This window comes from Marmota flaviventris, chromosome 9 (assembly GCF_047511675.1).
Source record: "Marmota flaviventris isolate mMarFla1 chromosome 9, mMarFla1.hap1, whole genome shotgun sequence".
Classification (NCBI taxonomy): Eukaryota; Metazoa; Chordata; class Mammalia; order Rodentia; family Sciuridae; genus Marmota; species Marmota flaviventris.
In genome coordinates, this window is record NC_092506.1 from 113,080,756 (window position 1) to 113,095,448 (window position 14,693).

The 14,693-nt window shown below is 38.9% G+C and overlaps 1 protein-coding gene across 2 annotated transcripts in view; it reads right to left on the bottom strand.

The window, feature by feature from the left end:
- Nucleotides 1–13,842, bottom strand: part of Ets1 (ETS proto-oncogene 1, transcription factor) — a 130,724-nt gene extending 116,882 nt beyond the window's left edge. The window contains exon 1 of one of the 2 annotated variants that reach the window (XM_071616856.1): nucleotides 13,743–13,842. The gene's annotated coding sequence lies outside the window, so the exon portion shown is untranslated. Of the gene's footprint in view, nucleotides 1–13,733 lie in introns of both variants that reach the window. The other variant, XM_071616855.1, reaches the window with a different exon arrangement.
- Nucleotides 13,843–14,693: the final 851 nt, after the last annotated feature.

Below are 14,693 nucleotides of genomic sequence, written 5' to 3' on the forward strand. Positions count from 1 at the left end.
AATCATATAGTAGGTTTCCTTTAATGGGAAGGTCTTTGTGCATCCAGTAAATAATTAATATATCACTACTACATTCCAGGCACAGTTCTGGGCACTTGAGACACATTAGTAAACAAAGATTCCTGACCCACATGACCCTTAGATTCTACCAGACTCAAAATAATAAAGCTGAGAAAATCTCTATCATCACGCAATAGTGAAGACAGACTCACGTACAACATAATGTGTGGGGGAAAAAAAAAAGAAGCAGTTAGTTCTGCTGGGTTCAGGGAATAGGAAATCATGGAAGATTGCTCAGAGTAAGGTGTGACCATGGGGCCTTATGAGTCATCTCTAGATTCCCACAAGCAGCAAAGGGCCTTGACCTTCAGGATGCCTATTTTACTTATATATTTGTAGGAAAAAGGGCTTTTGGACTTGGCAGCAGCATACTGGAGCCTAGCTGAAAGACAACAAGAGTTTCTGTCTGCCAGCCAGACAACACTCCTCCTCACAGCAACATGCTAGGGAAAAGGTTCAGTGGAAATATGTTTTCTCTTCCAACTGACAGAGTGAGGGAGGAAACCTCTGGCCCAACATCTGGTGCATTCTGTGCTGGCCCATATTCTTGACTATATGAATGACATTTCCCTTGGGGAAAAGCCCTTTGCCCAGGGAGGAAACTGAAAAGAGGGAGTTGCCAGGGATCTCAAGGGCTCTCATTGCAGGAAATAACTCTGGGACAGAAATGGATTGCTGCTTTATTATTTTTTGGAGAAAGAAAAAAAGAACCCACCCTTTTCCCACTTGTAGATTGTGACATACAACAGCTGCTGGAGAGCTAAACTCTTTCAAAAGATACAAAAGGAGTGTTTGGAGTGTGTGTATGTGTGTGGAGAGAGAGAGAGAGAGAGAGAGAGAGAGAGAGAGAGAGAGAGAGAGAGAGAGAGAGAGAGAGAGAGATTCTTATTTGGCGTTTTTGCCAAAGAGAATTCCCTCCCACGTGACAACAGCTTGAACATCAGCTGGACCAGCGTTTTGTCTTGGCACTGCACATGTTTATTACCTAAATGAAAAACAACTGTGTGATTTTAAGATTTACTCCCCAGCTGAGAAGCAGCAGAGAGACCTGTCTGGGTATAGAAATTATTTGAACGCTTAGTAACAGAGGAGTGGAAAGACCTAAGTTCATTTTTCTTGAATGGGACCAGCACCTCCTCCGGAGCACCAGAGAAAATGGTCCCAAGCAAGACTGCCAACTCCATTTCAGAGACTTCCACTCTCCCTCCACCTCTCCAGCCCCTAGCTCAGCAAGCCCCACTGCACCCTCCACTTCTGAACAGGCAGCTCTCTGCTGTTCTCTTAGGACATTCTTATTTTTCTTCCCTTCCTAAATTATGTCTCTGCTAGAAATGTCCCCCATCCTGTTCCCTGGGACTAGTGAACTCCCCCTCCTCAAGGTTTAAGGGTTAGTCTCAGAGGGTTGCTATTCCTGGAAGATTTCCAAACCATCCAGCCGGGCCTAGCTGCTCCTTTTCCATTTTGTGGAGCATGCCATTGGTGTATCACACTGTTTCACCAACACCTCTTTCTATTTGTCCCCTCACTAGATTCTGAGCTACTTGAAGTGAGGTACCCTGACTTTTGTACTTCTACATCTCCAGTACTTGAGACAGATCGTGGGCAAAAGAGAAACTCAATGTCTTTATTTTTTAGTAGGAAAGATGTAAAATATCTCTTTAATCCTTTAATTATATGTTGAAACAATGTCTCATCCACATTTTTAGTCTTGTGAGACCAGTTTATTCTTTCATACATTCATCAGTCCATTCACTGATTTAAAGACAGTGAGCACCTCAAGGCTGCTGATCCTGTGAATGGACTGATGAATGTATGAAAGAATAAACTGGTCTCATCAGACAAAATGTAGATGAGATGTGGTTATGTTCATTTCTCAAATTAGAGAATCTGAATAGAGGTCTAGATAAAGACCACGTGAAATAATGAGTTTGTTTTATGATCCATTTCTAAGTGAAAAGTGCTTCCTTCTATTCACATAGCTGTTTAAGGTGACCTTATCTAAGAAGCCTTTCTCACTGCCCTGTACAAATAGCTGCACCTTTCCCCACTCAGACACTTCCTTGTTTGTTTTTATTGTCTCCTCCAAGCCCCACCCCATTAGAACTCAAGCTTCCCCAGGGCAGGGACTTAACCCTTCACGGGATCCTAGACCAGTGTTAACAGGAGTTTGGCACATGAATAAATGCTGAACATCAGAGTCTAAGTTAGAAAACTTGTGAGCATCCTTTAATTCATGTAAGTCCTGTTTTTACAGATAAGAACATATGGTTATGTTGTTAAGTAGCCCAGCTAAAACCTGACCCTAGGCCTTCAGCATCTTCACCTGGTCATCTTACCTTCATCATTCTAGATTTTTAGGTACAAAAACCAAGCAATTGATGGAGAGGGCAAAATAATTAACACTTTGGTTTATGTGAGTGTCTTTAGAACTAGTTTTCCATTTGACTCTGGACAGAGTTCTAAGTAAAGCATGTGACCATTGCTCCAACTTCCCCCGTTTCCCACCCTCTGCAAGCCTTGTAACCAGGCCAGGATCTGCAAGCTGACACTTCCTTTTACCCACATCTCACCAGGGCAGGTTGAGTGACTCACAAACTGTAGAAAAGGTTAGGAGGGAGTGAGAGGGATGTTTGGGGCCAAGGCAGCAGATGGGTAAGAAATCCCAAAGAGATGAGGCCTCAGTCAAGGTTCACATGTGAATTAGTTCACATCAACTCTGACCTGCTTGGCTCCATTTCTACATAATTGTGACATCAATTAAAAGTTTTTCATTTTGAGTTGTCTGCTCTTAAAGGAAAGTCTATGACTTTCAGTAAGAAGTCCAGTAAACCATGCTTTAAAATTCTTTTTTGTAAACTCATTTTGCAAAAATTATTTTATGTTCATTGCAAAAGTTGTTTTAAAATTACATAAAAGACTCAAATGGACATCAAAATCTCTTGAAATCCCACCATATAGACATAATTATACTAATTTTTGTCCAACATCATTTTACATATTTTAATGTAATATAGATATATAGAACACATACATGTCATCATAATTTTTCCATCATATTATTCTCCACATGCTATTTACAATCTGCATTTTCATTGTTATGATATAATGCAATGAAAAAATTTTATGTCAATAAATATACCTTTATACTCTAGAGTCTAAGACTGTCAAGCATTGTATTGTATGTATGCAGCACACTTTTCTTAATGAGCCCTTACTATTATATATTGTCTTCAATTCTCCATCACTATAAAAATTTCTAAAATATTTTATATGCACATTAAATGCCTAAAAGTAGTATTTTGGGGACAAATAATGTATACATTCTCTATTTCAATACATATTAACTGCATTCTATAACAGATAATCCAAATTTATACTGACATGGACAAAGTCCGGTGTTTTCAATTTGAACTTGCCCTCTAGACTTCATGTTAGCTTCACAGGCTAGGAATTATGGGACAACCTCTCCTGGTTATGAAGATTACATGGGGAAGACAAAAGTTCAAGAAGCTGTGGCAGAACATTGCCAATTTTATTTTTTCTCCTTTCCTCTTGGAAAGCTATATGAAATTTCAGTAGATTTACAACTAGCATCTCTACTTGATATCAACAATTTAGGTTTCCCATCAATTTATATAAAAAGATATGCTTTTGGCTTGGAATGCAGAAGAGAGTGAGTTTGACTTCCAAAAGGACTGTCATTTAAAGGAAACACCCATGTTATCTAGGCTACTTCTTTAATCTAGAATGTAGAGACTTTCAATTTCTTCCTTCTGAATACAGTAATCCCTTAGTACCCAAAGGAGCTTGATTCCAGAAAATCACCCTATCCTAAACTACCACAATCTGTGAATGCATAAGTTCTTTATATAAAATAATATAGTATGTGCATCTAACCATTCATATCCTTCTATGATACTTTATATCACCTCTATGTTGTTTGTGATACTAATACAACATAAATGTTATATTAAATGGTTGTTATACTATGTTATTTAGGGATTAGTGACAAGAAAAGAAATATGTACATGTTCTGTACAGTTGCATATTTTTCAAATATTTTTGATTGATGGTTGGTAGAATCTGAGGAAACAGAGCCAATTATAGCATATGAACATGTTTTTTAGAGACTTGGATCACTGCCTCTTTCAGATAGATTTCTCTGATATTCCTGGGCAGCTACATGGACATTTTTGATCCTCCTCCTGGAGTTTACAATGTAATAAAGTCATAATACTTCTGTATATAGGTCTATTTCTGCTCCTAAATTCTAGGTTACTTTAGAGTAGGTATGGTGTTTTTTTAGATGGTGTATATATACATGCAGCACATGTTTTTTAAAGGAAAGTGAATTTACTTGAAATGGAATGGGTATGTACAATAGTTCACATTTCAGAGCTTGAATATATCCAAGAGGCTAAAGATATCTTTGTAATGAAATAGAAGTTATTTGCCTTAACAAATTGGGTCCACACATAACCCTGAGATCAGGCTTCTGAAATAACTATAAGCACAACCATAATATTTGTGTGAACTAATCAATCTACCAGAGTGATTTTTCTCTATTCTCCTCCATTGTTTTGTACTTCCCATGCATAGTCCATCTGAATTTCTTGAGTAATTTTAGTAGATGTTTCCTATAATATGTCAGTACAACAAAAGCTACTATGTTCCATTTTCTAAGAACTCAATTTTAAAAGAAGTCCTGTTTAGATAACTGAACATTCTTCACCCTCCTGCAAGGAAACTTTGTCATTACAATTTAAAAAAAAAATGGTTAGAATTGAAAGTGGTTTCTCTGTCTTGTTCCTAAATCTATAAGAACCTCATCTTCTTGACTAAGTATTCTAACATTACAATACTAAGCATTCTTTCTTACTCTGAGTACCCAGCAGACCAATAAAAGTAATGCTCTGCTCCTCTCCCATCCTTTCTCTCTATCCAATCTAATGTGACACACTTTTTTTTCTCATTTAAGATAGGAAAAGGAAGAATATTAAAAGATTTTTATATGCAAATTGCAAATACATGCAAACAAATAATAATCTTTCTATTTGGGAAGTATGCCCTTCCTGACTTCATGTTATGATAATATTCCAGGGGCTCTTTTGAATTAGACTTTTTTCATTAGTTAGGGAACTACCTCCATTTTTATTTATTTTTAAAAAAAAAAAACCTCTTCTCAGATTCTAGCTTTCAGTGTAAAATTTCTCAGAGAAAAATTATATTTGTGTTTAAAAACATATTTGTGATTGTACCAAAGAGAGGAAGCAGTTAAAAGTCCCACACAGGTCTAGGCTTAACTTTACTTCTGACTTCTTCCTCCAGAAACAAAGGCTGGGTCGTTAGAATTCAGCTAAAAATTCTTTACTTAGTGTAAGAGGCAAAATCTAATACCCAGCTTGACTCCTTAAATTGAATGTGACTCTCACTTATAGGATTTTAAACTACTAGTTGACCTGGGCAGAAGTCTCTTCAAAGCAACAAGAAAGAAAAGCAAATAATAAATTTTCACTACTGTTTTCCAAATGCTTATTTGTGCTATAAAATGATCTGTTTTATTGTACAATGGGGGAAAAGCAGCTGGGACTTTTGTCATTGTTTTTGGAAGAAATAAATAATAACTCTTTTGTATTCAGAAACCTGAAAAATCTAATATATGTACATTTCTTGTTCTTATATGTGTATTCAAAATCAATTTCTATAAATGGAAAAAAAGCTCTGAAGTATGTGCTATTGGCTTCTAGGTCTTAAACTAAGTCACCTACTCTGTCATTAAGTCCACAAAGCAGAAACTCACAAAATAATTAGCACCATTCTTATTTCTCCTACTTTCACTGGTGAATTATCCCCCTAACCCTTTCTTAAAGGAAAATAATGCATATCCATATCCTAATTGTCTAAAAAGAAAAATCTCCCAACTAAGCACAACATTTTCAAGTTTGGTATGAATGCACATAGCTCAACTAATCTGACTCAGAATATACTGAAATGGATTATGTCTGAGAAACCAGCCTCTACCTCAGAGCAAAGCCTGTCCAAGGAAAGGGATGTAACCCTTGTCCTTGGAAAGACCCACAGAGCACTCCTAGGCACATACCCACCATGCTGAGTTGTTTATCTACAAATAACAGGAGAGATCTGTGGAGCTAGGTGTCCCTGACTCAGTTAGGCTAGGTGAGAGGACCCACAGCAACGACCCTAGCAACTACCAATCAGCATGAGTCAGGGAAAATACCTGGGATGCCAGATGACCCTCCTAGTAGTTTATGGTGGTTGGTAACATGTTGGGAAACCATGTAGTTCAGCACGTACACCCCTCGTGGTTTAAACCAATCAGTTCAAACGAATCTCCCTCTTGTACTAACCAATCACCCCTACCCAAACTTGTTCCCGCCAGTGAATGTGCTAATCAATGTTAAGAGTTGTTGTTTGATTTTCCCGTGGTGTGTGATGATTTGATAAGAGATGCTGTGATGTATGTGAAGTCCCTGCCTTCCCCAAAGAGTGTATAAAACTGCTGCAAACCCTGGGCTCTGGGCCTGTCAGCATCACCAGTTGCTGTGTGCGCGCGGAGGACCGAGCCAGCTCGCAATAAAAACCTCTTTGCTGTTTACATAAATCTTGGTCTCTGGTGGTCTTTTGGGGATCTCGAATTCGAGTGTAACATGTCTTTATAATATTACAAAAGTAGATTGTTTTATACTTCCTTGAGAAGTAGGTCACTACTGTCTCCCCCCGCAAAAAAATAGAGATAAAAGATGCCTTTACTCCAATGTACCGTGATAGTTAGGAAACAAGGAGTACTACATATTTTTGCATTTCCTCCGGATGGAAAGTGTTCCCTCATCATCACACTGTTGGAGCACATTGTCAACAACAGGCATGAAGGTAACACTTCTCATAAGCATCAAGGAAGTACATTAAAACTGCCAACTCTAGGGGGCTGGAGATGTGGCTCAAGCAGTAGCGAGCTCGCCTGGCATGTGCAGGGCACTGGGTTCGATCCTCAGCACCACGTAAAAATAAAATAAAGATGTTGTTTCCACCAAAAACTGAAAAATAAATATTAAAAAAAATTCTCTCTCTCTCTCTCTCTCTCTTAAAAACAAAACAAAAACTGCCAACTCTAATATGTCAAGGAATTTATCCAGAGAATGCTAAACCTAGTCTCTGAAACTTGTCAGAAACTAACTACTACTTCTAGTCTATCAGACCTGGGCTGAGGTGGCTGAGATTGTAGCTCAATGGTAGAGCACATGCCTAGCATCCACAGGGCCTTGGGCTCAATCACCAGCACTGGGGGGGAAAAAAAATCTAGTCTATCAACTTTGTTGGTAAAGATGGCGCCCAGAGCGCTTCTCTTCCGGGAGCTCAGGTCCATGACGCACTGAATGGCCCGCGAACCATCACCTCCAATCCCTGTGAACGGCGCGAACTTTGAATGGTGCATCTCCAAACTCTGAAGTAGGGCGAACTCTCGGACACTGAAGAAGTAACAGCCCACTCGCCTTGCTCCTCCTCATCCTGGGTTAAGCCCATAAATATCAACACCCCATTCGTGCGCTCTCTCTTACTCTCCCCTCTCTTCCCCCTCTCCTCTCTCTCTCTCTACCCCCTTCTCTTGTGCGACTGCCCGCTAAGGTCCTGCTAATAAAAATCTCGGCCAGGTACGGTTGTTTTGGCTTGTTTACAGAGGTTTTCCACCGTTCCTACATACTTCATGTGGAAACATCCTCTGAAAGATCAAGGACAACATTCAGTGAATTGCTTCATAGTAAAAGTGGTCATCTCTGATGCTGAAATTCTATTCCTCAGGTCTGTGTTTGACCATGAAATTCAACAAATGATCACACTTGGCCTTCAGACATACTCCAGTGCCATGAATATGTTGGGTACTCATAACTAACTGAATAAGTAAGTTACAATTGTTCTTTACAAAGAACCCGTAAACCAAAAAGAATAGAGGAATGAAGTACTCTTTGCTTCCTAATAATGGAAGTAGTCTAGGTCGGGGTATAAAAGATTCTTGACTGAGTCCAATCTGAAGGCCTGGAAGACTAAAAATGTCAACACTCACCCAATGGGTAACAAAGAAATCCCTGAGAGCCTAAAATTCTAAATAATTTCCTTTTGACCCATAGTGTGGGGACTACGTGGGATTTAATCTAAAATAGATTTGGTTCTGGTTATAAAAGAGTCTCAACCAAACTGAGATTCACCACAAATAGATTGAGAAAAAAATTAAAAGAGACTAGATTGTTTTAATAATGTCCTGATAAAATTGAACTAAAAGATGCCAACTGACTTAGATCCCCCAAATTTTGAACGTAACTTTTTGGACTGTGTCTTATTGTGATTTTCATGGTGGAGTTTCATTTGTTTTATTGCCCAAATTGTAAGGTTCCAATTTCTCAGTATAATGCCAAACAGCTTGCTGGCATTCTTCTATAAAGAGGGATTTTGAAAATTCAATGAATTTTGGAGTTAGAAAAAAATTCATCAAGTTGGTTCGTTTTTTGTTTGAATGAATCTATCCCCGAGAGTTTCCATGTTGGGCAAGCTCTCTGGAGTTAGACTATGGGTGAAAGCAGAGCCCCTTAGTAATCGCCAAATTTCTTCATAGTCTTAGTTTCTTCCACTATAAAGTGAAGACAATACCAACCATTTTGGGACTACTGAAGAGGATTATACAAATGAAAGTACTTAGCAAAGCACTTTACATATAGTGAAATTGTCAATAAATTGCTCTTATTATTGCTATTTTATCAATAGTTGCCTGTCAGTTAGTAAGCAGTCACTAGTAGTAGCAACAGTAATTTTTTATTAGTTCTTATTTTTACCGCCCAAGGTAACAGAGGCTATTTATTTAAAAATTAAAGCTAGAACTCGGATGAAAGGTAACTGAAGCTCTATTCAAGAATTAAAGGGCTGGGGATGTAGTTCAGTTGGTAGAGTGCTTGCCTCACATGCACAAAGCCCTGGGTTCAACCCCTAGCACCAGAAAAAAATAAAAAAATAAAGCTAGAATTCTCATCACTTTTTTAAGGATTTGCATTTAAATCTCAAAAAGGATTCCCTTTAATAATCACAGGTTGAGTAGCGTTTATCAAGAAATTTGCAGGAGAAAAGAGCCAAGATTTCTGTGGAATGGCAGTCAGTTTGTACCATTGTTATGTATAAAACCAAGAAGTAAGCATTTTTCTTACAGCACTCGACTCATAGAAACATTGCTTAGCACAAATGGGGAACTATTGCAGCTTACCGAGTAAAATCAACATCTTTTTGATATAAATGTCAATCTTTTGTTGAGTAACACTGTAATAACTAACTATAAATATAAGGAAGTAGTAAATTGCTCTGGAAAACATTGCATTTTTCTGTTTGTTCAGTTTCTTTCTTTCTTTCCTTCTTTCTTTCTTTCATTCTTGTTTTCCTATAAAGCGGTGCCACCCAAACTATAATGTGCATATGAATTACCCCAGGATTCTGTTACAAAGCCAAAGCCGTGTGGTCTGGACTGGATGCTGCAGATCATAAGATCTCACCTTGAGAAGCTAGGCAGTGGCTGTACTTATATGATCACATTCCTGAGTATTTTTAACAATATCATGTTTATTTTGGGAGGCACAAGCCTACTGAGAAACAGACCAGAAGACATTTGTACCAACGCTGAAGCATTTGGCAATCTAATGTGCAATACAAACCTGGCTGGAGGAGCTCAAGTGGCTTTGGACCTGTCTGGGTTTCTCAAACTACCTGCCAGATAATGGCCACTTCTGACAAAGCTTCTGGTCTTTCTGAAGAAGCCCAGGTTTTATTTCTATAGCCTCTTATATTAAGAATATGGCAATGGGGCTCTCCCCATCCACAGGAATCAGTTGGGTTAAGGATCACCGAAGTACCAAAATGCTTTTCCTTCCATTTTTCACGATTTTAAAAGTCTCAAATTTGGGGAGACTTCTTTTTGTTTTGCAATCTTTTCTACATCTGGAGTTATTTAAAATTAAAAAGTTTAAAAAAATCTAAAAAGTCTAAAATCCTAGTATTTCCTACATCTCTTGAAAACCCTTATTTGTCCCCATAGAGTATTTTCCTAACATTTGCACTGTTTACTTTTTCATTCTCATCCTAATAAATGCTGATCAGACTCCCCTCAGAATTCTTGAGACAACACCTGGACTTTAGTCAGGGGAATGTTAAACCTACCCTCTTGCTTTTTGGGGAAAGAAAATCAGAAATCTTCCCTCAGTCTCTAGATACTGCGGACTTGAAAAAAAAAAAAGTACACATAGACTGAATATATCATGCTGCTTATTTTTAACCTCTTTTCCAGTAAAATATTGTTTTCTAAAATGATTGTGTCAATTTTAGCTAGAAAAACCGGCACATGCCTCTAATCGCAGCTACTCAGGAGGCTGAGGCAGAAGGATCCCAAGTTCAAGACCAGACTCAGCAATTTAGAGACACACTGTCTCAAAATAAAAAAAATAGGGGCATGTGGGTCAGTGGTGGAGCACCCCTGGGTTTAATCCTTAGTACTGTAAAAAGAAAATTTTATGTAAGTTTTAAAAAATGGAATTTATATATTATTTCCTTTTATATTGGTCATAGCACCCAAACAAGGCTGAGCACAGGGAAATGACATTTGTCACAAGACAGATCAGTTTACTAATCCAAGCAAATAGATAGACCCTGTAACCTTCTTCTAGAGTCAGTGTCTTTTTATTTATTTGTTTGTTTATTTTTGACACTGGGTTGAACACATGGCACTTTACCCCAAGCTACATTCCCAGTCCTTTTTATTTTGAGACAATGTCTCTGTAAATTGCTGAGGCTAGTCTTGAACTTGGGATCCTTCTGTCTCAGTCTCTGGAGTTGCTGAAATTACAGATGTGTGCTAGCATGCTCAGTCAGAGTCAGTGTCTTCTTAATAATGAATACTTAATCCACAGATTTTCCTTCAGAAAATAGGCCTAATCCATGGTATTCTCCCAAATAAGCAGAAAAATCCAGCCTAAATTAGAGTGTCTCAGAGTTCCTTAGAATCCTATGACATGAGATTCCAGTCACAAGCTCTGGACTCACATCCCCTTGATTCTAATCAGGGTCCCACCATGAATCCACACAAAGCATCTAGCAAAGTCAGTGGAACACACCAACTTCTCAATAAACATTAGAGATTACGATCCTTCCTCAGGTAAAGTGGAGGAAACCAGAGATGATAGGCAGAGAATCAGTTAGATTAAAAGATTGAGTTCCATAAAGCTACATTTTCAGTTGAGTAAAGATAAAGGAGGAGATGCAAAAAAAAAAAAAAAAAAAAGTTGTCTCCTTATCTCAGTTTCCCCAGGATTGAAGAAATTTGCAAGATTTGCCTCAAATGCCACTAAATTGCTGTATAACCATTGATTTTATTCAAATACTAAATACTTTTTTTATTTCTAAAGAGAATTCAAAAGGGAGAGAGAGGGAGGAAAGAAGAAAGAAATAAACGAAGGAAGGAAAGAAAGAAGAGAGAGGAAAGGGAGATAGGAGCCCCAGCTTTTGGGATGTATCCATTTCTTCCGCTTTTTGATGTGAATAATTACTCATTGGTGTTAATGAGTAATCAGAAAAGGATAGCAGGTATGGGGGAAAAACTGTTCACCAATAAATAAGACCATGAGGTACAGTAGAATTTGAGTTAGCACAATAGCCAGTGCACGGAAGCTCTCTGTGCAATCAGAGAAAGATCTATCTGTAGGTGCCAATGGTATTTCCAAAGCATTTTTTTTTTCTTCTGCCTCACAGCCCTTCAGGGACCCAGTTCCTTAGCACACATTTCTCCAAACTTTCCTGGGCCCATTGACACTTTTATTATTCAAAGTTCTGCAATATTTACTTCTAGTCGCTCACCTCTTAGAACAAGGTGGGGCACAAATATCATTCATATTTTAGAGATGAAGAAAATAAGGCACTGTTATGTTCAATAACTTGATCTCAGTTATAAAGCTGATCTCTGAGAGAGAGGCCAAGTGCATAGCCACTTTCCCAAATCCAAATTCAGAGGAGGTACTAGTTCTGATCCTACTTGCCTTTGAATGCCTATCTGTAGCTGGGATAGGTAACTGGCCCAGACCCATGCTCTCAGCTGATTCTCAAAGGTCACAGATGGCCAGATGTTCAAGGATCTCGCCCCTTTATACACTAGGACCTCCTTGCACTTCTAGCAACTAGGACTTCTGTGCAGGAGCCTGTAAGGTTGCCCCTCCAGAATCAGACTCACTTCCCACATCCTCAGCAGGGGAACCAGGAGGGAACCAGGACGGAAGAGGCTACGTAGCAGCCTGCACTGTTTGTTATTTCATTACTGAGCTGGCAAGGATGGAAGTTGTTGATTTACCATTAGAAGCAGCTTGCTTCTTCAAATATTAATATTAATAACTACAATACCCGAACACATGAAAAGACCTTTTCATCTTCAAAGCACTTTTCAGACATTAACTCATTAGCTCTCCTTTCCTCTCTATTCAGGAACACCAGGTAAGTAGAGTCTCAACAGTAACAGTGGCTGCCCTCCCCGCAGAATCCATATCTACCGAGGGTTTTCTCTTGAGATTAAAAAAAAAAAAAAGAGGTGAAGCAACCCAGAACCACAACTGATGAAAGGGTTAAAGTGTCAGCAATTCTACAAATCAAATGGAGCTGCCAGAGTTATCATTTTAGGATCTGGATTTCCTGTTGTTTAACAAATGCCTCCATGCCCGCCACCCCACCCCATGCACGCCTGCAGCAGCGGTATAAAGTAGGAAGAAAAATGGCCTTGGAATTAAAAAGTAAAAGAAGAAAGCTAATGAAGAAAACCTTGAACGCCTTGATCTCAGTAACCCAGCATCTTTCATACCATTCGCTCACTGAAAATACTACTTTCAAAGGCGGTAACAGAAACACTTTTAACAGTAGATGAGAAGACACATACAAAGTGGAATTGCTGGATACAACCAGTGAATGAAGAGAAATTGCCACTCGCGCAGCCCCTGCTTCTCTGTACTGATCGCTGGAGTCCAGCCCTCCAACACTGGGAAGAATGCTCCCCTGAGTGGAGACTCCCCCTGCCTACCCACATGCACCACATTGCAACTTCAGTCCAAAGGATTGGTAGGTAGACCCGTGGGGAACGGGAGTCCAAAGACAGGGTGGGAGGAACACCCTACACGCTAGTTTGCCTTATAAGACTCAAACCTGCAGCACTTTCCTTTCTATAAAAGCATTTCATTAAGATGCTAGGGAAAAGAAAAAAGTAAAACAATAGGCACTAGTAGTGAGAGAGGGAAAAGAAAGGCATTTCTATGTTGAACTACAGTTTTATTTCTTTGGAAGTGCTGCAGTCTGGGAAGAAAACTCAGAGTTTGTGACAAGTGATCTGCGAAGATCTAAAATGTGCATGATTTTGCTTTTTTTTTTTTTTTTTTGACAGGCAATCTTGATTTCGCACTATTCTAAGAAGATAAGAACGTATTTTTGAAAAATAGTATTAAACAATTGAATGGATGATTATAGAAAGATTTTTAAAAAGAGGAAGAGAAAACTGCTTGTATCCTGAAAGTTTCCATTAATTTTCTTTTTAATTACACAAGGTGAGGGGCAAGAAAAAGAAAACGGAATGAAAAGTTTTAAGCAGAAACTCACACCTCACTTACTACTTTGCCGGAGAGACAGTGAAGAATAGCTACGGAGCGAGGTTTCCTCAAGGTCTGCGGTCTCTTTCCAACTACCTGCGGGAATCCTCCGCTTCGAGGCTAAAGAGGATGCAAAGACCACAATGTTCCTAATAGAGCTGCCTCTTAAATTGGGGGGTGTGGTCAAGTCAGGGAAAGCTAGAGAAAAGGCGGTCTTCCATTAGCCCTGGCACCAGGGTAGCATTCAGTACCACAGGCACTATGGTTCAAAGGGACTTGGGCAACACCAAATCACACCTTATTTTTTATCCTTCAAATTATTCTCCAGTTAAATATAATTCAGCCTTGGGGAGAAGTGATGAGGGAGATGAAAAAAAGGGAATTCTGTAGGATCACACTGATTCTTATCATTAGGGATGCATTAGATTTACTTTCTCCTGGACATGTGAATATTCATGCTCCACATTGCTTAATGGAGATTCACTAACTCAGGAAGGGCTTAGGAGGGAAGGAGCTGCTGTAAGACCTGTTCAAGGAATTAACAGCCAGCAGAACAGCTTTCGCCCACTCAGCTGCTCAAACTTGTTTCTATTAAACTGATATGAAATGCCATATTTCCTAAGGAGAAGAAAATAATTACAGTTATGTGTCAGTGACCTGGGATACGTTCTAAGAAATGCATCAGTCAGCAGCTTTGCCTTATGTGAGCATCATAGGATGACAGATTAAGATGGCTGTGACCAATTTGATCTTATGGGTCCACCTGGTGTATGCATTCCATCTTTGAATGTATATGTAGACATGTGGCACATGACTGCACATGGAAGAGAGCTGACAGAATAGGGAGTTGGGACTTCTGGAAAGTAAAACTAAAATGCCCTCTTTACATGAGTCTGGAGTTAGGTAATCTCTAAAACAGATGAGCATTAATGGTCCCAATTCAGGGCCCATAGTGTAGGAATAAAAAGATAC